This window comes from Rhododendron vialii, chromosome 12a (assembly GCF_030253575.1).
Source record: "Rhododendron vialii isolate Sample 1 chromosome 12a, ASM3025357v1".
Lineage (NCBI taxonomy): Eukaryota > Viridiplantae > Streptophyta > Magnoliopsida > Ericales > Ericaceae > Rhododendron > Rhododendron vialii.
In genome coordinates, this window is record NC_080568.1 from 24463956 (window position 1) to 24469689 (window position 5734).

At 42.2% G+C, this 5734-nt stretch overlaps 1 pseudogene; it reads left to right on the forward strand.

Annotated features, from left to right (window-relative positions):
• Nucleotides 1–440: 440 nt before the first annotated feature.
• On the forward strand, nt 441–5474 carry LOC131309590 (uncharacterized; annotated as a pseudogene).
• Nucleotides 5475–5734: the final 260 nt, after the last annotated feature.

The following is a 5734-nucleotide window of genomic DNA, read 5'->3' on the forward strand; positions in this document are numbered from 1 at the left end:
GACCTCAAAATTGATATATAATTTGCATGTTTTCGATTTCGGACGAAGAAGTTATGACCATTTGAAATTATAACCGTTTGAATTTCAATTAGTTAGAGGGGGTTGAGTGCCAAAAAAAGAAGTTAGAGGGGGCAAAGTGCATGCGAGGCTTAGTTAGAGGGGGTTAACTATAGTTTACCCTTAAAATATTTGTTAGGATAAAAATGGATCCCACAAGTGTGTATTAGAAGTAGTATCTTTATATTTTATGGTTGATGTTTGAATTATAGAGGTGGTATCCACTTATTGTTTGCCAGCATGTTTGTCAAACTTGGCACACATGCTAGGACACTAGATTAGCACACTCTAACACACTAGAGCACACAAATATTGTGGCACAAAAAATACATTTTTGTTTTTTTAAGTCTTAACACACATAATTAACACATTAATTAAGAAAAATGATAATACCAAAACCCATTACGGATGCTCTAATACTACCTGAACTGCAAAAACCTCTGGCCAATTCGCACCAGAGCCCTAAAATTCAGGTTAATGCAATACATCTCTCTCTCTCTCTCTCTCTCATCCATGGCTTCCTCTCTCTCACACCCATCACCACTGCTCACATTATCCCACAACTCAACCCATCTCAAGCTCTCACCCAACCCAATCAACAACGTTTTACTCTTCAAGTCAAACCCATTCCAATCCTCTCCCCATCTGAGTCCTCTCCTCATCGCTCAAGAACCCCTTATTCTCTCTCCAACAAGAGTTTATTTACATGGGGCTCTCAATTCTACGAATGAAATCGAGCCTTTATCCCCTTTTGAGGAAAAACCAGTCAAATTCGTCTTCTGGATATTCTTCTAGGCATCTCTATCCCTCGCTTGTTTTGCTGCATCAGGTGATGCCAAAGCTGCTTCTCTTGACTCCATTAGAGCCTCGGGCTTCGGTCTAAAGGTTGCGAACGCGTTGCGGGGCTCGAGTTGGCCGGATGAGGCTGTTGTGTTGACCCTGGCTACACTTCCGGTAATTGAGCTTCGTGGGGCTATTCCTGTTGGGTGCTAGTTGCAACTGAGTCCTTTAATCTTGACGGTCTTGGCTGTTGTTGGGTTAGAGCATCTCCAGCCTTGACCTATTTTAAGACTCAAATTTAAAAATGGGACAAAAACTACAAAAATCTTTCTCCAATCTTTGACCCAAACCCTTCCCCATTTTGGGTTTTACCCATTTTTTGCCCAAATCTGAGACAACTTTTGCCTTGACCCATTTCTCCAACGGCTAGTTAGAGAGAGAGAGAAAGAGGGAGAAGCGTAAAATTTGGATTTGATGATTGGAGATGTGTCTACCCAAAATGAGTTTTTACCCAAAATTTGACTCAAATTTGAAGAAAAATATGGGTGAAGGCTGGAGATGCTCTTAGTCTCTTTTGTCCCTATTGAGTTTTTTTTATTTTTTTTATTTGCTGAAGAATTTCAAGATGGGCTTATTTGCACGGATGGTCCCCAAAGTATTTTCGAAATGTCAATTTCGTCCTCATTGTACAAAACTTGTCTATTAAGTCCCCAATGTTAACAATCCGCGTTTAAAAGGTCCCTGGGCCAAACTCTGTTACCTGTTGCCGTAAAAAATGAGGGCATTATAGTCAAACGCCCTCCAACCCTCACTTTCCCTTTCTCTCTGCTATCAATGGCGATTTAAGACTTTTCCCCTTCTCTCCACCTCCACGGTGGTCCCAAAAATCAACCCTAAGAAGAAGAAGAAGATCACACAAAACTATGTCATTTTTGGAAACTGGCATACCTGAAGAATATCCTCAATGTTGATAACAACCGCACCCTCCACCGGCTCCACATCCACCCACTTCTCCCCAAACTTCACCTTCACCTTCACCTTCACCTTCAACTTCAACGCCCCCAACCTCATTCTGCACCAGCACCGTCACCAGCACCGGATCCTTTTCGAATTCCTCCAATTTCTCAGCAATTCACAAAGCATAAAGAATTCCGGTAAAAAAAAACACTAGACCCAACCAAGATAACCAATATTTTTTTTCTTACCTTGTACACCAGAATGATATACACTAAGGCAGCCAATAAACGTAGCCATTAATGTTAGTGAGATTGTATACGTTCAAGTAAACCGGAACATTTCCCATCTTTGTCTTCCTCGGGTAGTAACATTCTGCACAACATTTTTTTTTTCTTCAACAAAGTTTCCTCTCGGCTTTTTTCCTTGGAATCCAAACCCAGAGCGGGTGTAATAGGCCGATTCCTCTGAATTTTCATTGGAGAGTGGAAGAAAAAATCAGAGGAATTGCGGGGATGAATTGGGCATGAAATTTGTTGAGTTCCCTGTTCTTTTCTCAATTTCTAGATCCATTAATGTTTTGGGTTTGCATGTTCAAGAACAATTTTTTTTTAACAGCGCTTGTTGAAGAACTTGACGGCGGCGAGTGTGCGTCGGATGTTGTGGAGGGGGGCACCATGGTTGGTGATCTGGAAGAACCCGATGGTGGAGCGGCGCGTTTGCTTTGCTCGGTGAGGGTGGGTTTGGAGGCTTACAGGTTGATGACGGGGACGGTGGGGAAATGAATCAAGGGGAAAGTGGGGATTGTGGGGGTTTGACTATAATGCCCTCGTCTTTTATGGCAACATATAACCGAGTTTGGCCCAAGGACCTTGTAAACGCGGATTGTTAACATTGGGGACTCAATAGACGCGTTTTGTATAATAGGGACGAAATTGACATTTCAAAAATACTTTGGGGTCCATCCGTACAAATAAGCCGATGAAGATGGGTGTTAGTTTTCTTGAAGAGTTTCAACCTAAAATCAATTGGTAATAGGTAAGGTAGCCGGTAGACTATATTAACCAAGCTTGAGTGACTTAGGTGAGCGATGTGAGATAAAGTTTTACACTCCCCTCAAGTGCAGCCCAGATGCACGTGAATGTATGAATTGAGGAGACCGATTTGACTCAGGTGATAGAGACCAGACCACGTGAGGTGAGGCCACCCAATTAGCTCTGATACCATGTTAGATTTATTGTTTGAGCTCTTGGAGGGTTTTTAACCTAGAACCAGTTGGCAATAAGTGGAGTAGCCTCTAAATTATATTAATCAAGTTAGGGTGGCTTAGGTGAGCAATGTGAGATAAAGTCTTACAATGAGATTTTCTTATCCAATTTTAAAATCTTGAGCTACATGTAAGGAAGGGGTCGTCCCCAATTTTTAGATGAAATGTTGTTGACCGGTTTGCTTTTCCTTCGCATGTTTTTGGGTAAAATAAGGAACAATTAAACATTAAACTTTCAAAGTTCCGGGGTATGTGACCGAATCTTGACGATCCTATTATGTAGATGCATAGATACATTTTTCAATGTCCTTTAAAAATTTGGACCAAATCTTGACGGTCCTATTATGTAGTTTGCATAGCCAGTTCACTTACCTAGTCTAGTTGATATGGGTTACCTAGAGAGAAGTACCTCACTGTAAGTACTCAACAAGGAGCTTAGTCGCTTAGGTAAATGGTTCAAATCCGCATTTTGAGTGCCATTGCCAAGGAAGGCCTAAAATGAGGGTGCCATTTCGGATAGTGAGATGGTTGTTTGCTATCATCCAAGGTCCTCCAGTAAGAGCTCTTTTGTAGTCCTTGCTGTCAATCAACTTGAGGATGAAGTAGTTGTGTTTGCAACTACGTCAAAATCAAAATGTCATTAAAAAACTACTACGAATCTCATAACTATTTTTCACCAGAAAAGTCTCATGCCCTAAAATCGCAGGGCTTATAACATAACCACACCCCCTCAGAACTAAGAGCTTTTTTGGTGATACGTGTTACAATCCTTGGTAGCATATCATCCACTATAAAACCTCATAATATTGCTTATTGTAGGTGAGCGCGTATTGAAGATTTATCAAAATAAATGTGATTGTAGTGATTTTGAAGAAATGAACTCCTCAATTTGCTGACACATATAGTTTGATGACGTTGCCTTCTTCAACTTCCTGTTAATTAGTTAAGGGAGTGATTATGTGAAAAACACAGTTGAATAAGAAGTGGTCCAAGTTTTTAGTGGACTTTCTTTGATCAAATTTCCTGTTCTATCTTCATGACCTACTAAATAAATTTTTGGTGAACAAAGTCACAAATTTTCTTGCTAATTTGCTGTGGTCATCCATCTGACAATTGAGAAGCCGTTACTTCAGTTTTTGGAATGTTGATGGGTTGGTGAGCATGAGTGTAACTAATCTTGGGGCCACAATTGCAGGAACATGGTTCCTGTGCCCTTCATTGTACTCTATTTGAAGAAATTTGCAACCTTCCTTTCGAGGAAGAACCCTTCTGCATCTCGTTTGCTTGAGCTATTATTTGAGAAGGCCAAGGAAAAGGCAGGCCCCGTGGAAGAGTTTCAATGGCTTGGTTTGATGCTGTTTGTGGCTGTGCCATTCCCTGGGACAGGAGCGTGGACTGGAGCTATCATAGCTTCCATTCTCGATATGCATTTCTGGTCTGCTATTTCAGCGAACTTCTGCGGTGTGGTGTTTGCCGCGCTTTTGGTGAACTTGCTGGTGAATCTTGGGCTAAAGTATGCCATTGTAACTGTAGAAGGCCGAACATGAGAGTTCGCTATAGAACGAACCAAACAAAATCTGTGCTGAGCCCGGTCGTTGAGCACGGCTACCATCCCTGCTGTTCATCGCCGTTCTATACCGGTCCAGGCTCGGCGGAAGACTGATCCGTGTTCGGCCACATCTGTCGTTGGATCCTTGTGCAACAATTATTCTCCTGCCGGTCGTAAGTCAGGATCGGCAAGAGTCGTGTTCGGCCACCTTCCACAACGGGTCACTTGTGACTGTCCTCTCCTGTCAATCATGTGCCCGATCGGCAAAGGCGTGTTCGGCCACCCGCAGAGCAAGGCCACTGCCGACCACAGCTAGCCGCTGATATGCATGTCTTTCCACGTGTAAAAGCGGTTATAACAGAAGATGATCATGAGCGCACATGGGTGTGCCAGCTCAGCCCTAAAAACGGTTACCAGATCTATTTGGTGACGTCATGATGACGCTGCCTGACCCGCGCAAAGCACGTGCAGGTGCTTGGAGAGCAAGTGAAGGAACTCTATAAATACCTAACAGTGGAAACCCTAAAGAGGTAGATGCTACTACATGCTCTCTCATAATCTTTTGCCTACTCTCTCTGCACATTACTCATCCTCACGCCGGAGGGCCTTGCCAGGACAACCCCTGGCCTGGTCTTTAGTCGTGCGTTCATTGTGCAGGCTGCGTGGAGAAGGCTAGGAGACCACTGAACCAACGAAGGAAGGACTCGGGCCGGAAGAGACGGGCCACACAGTAACTGGTATAATTTTGTTTACCGTTTCCACGTTCATGTGGAGCATCCTTAGGAATCTTAAAAGATCTCTCAGCTCATCAAACTGATATGGCACTCTGAATAATTGGGAACTAATGATTTTTAAGTTCATAATCCTATCTCCTAATACCCCAATTCATTGGCACATAAGGCTTACTTTGATTTCATTTGAGTTCATTAAATTGGGGCGAGGATGGACTTAGAATAAATCTTAACCATAAAATAAAGTTTCAATTAAATCTTAATCCAGTGTAAGTGGATAAAAACATTAAAAAAGAAAAAGAAAAAAGAGAGGAGGCTTTTTCTTAGATGTATTTTAAGTACACTGAAACTATATATTCTGGTATGTGTCTGAACTAATTAAGATTGAAGTGGCCT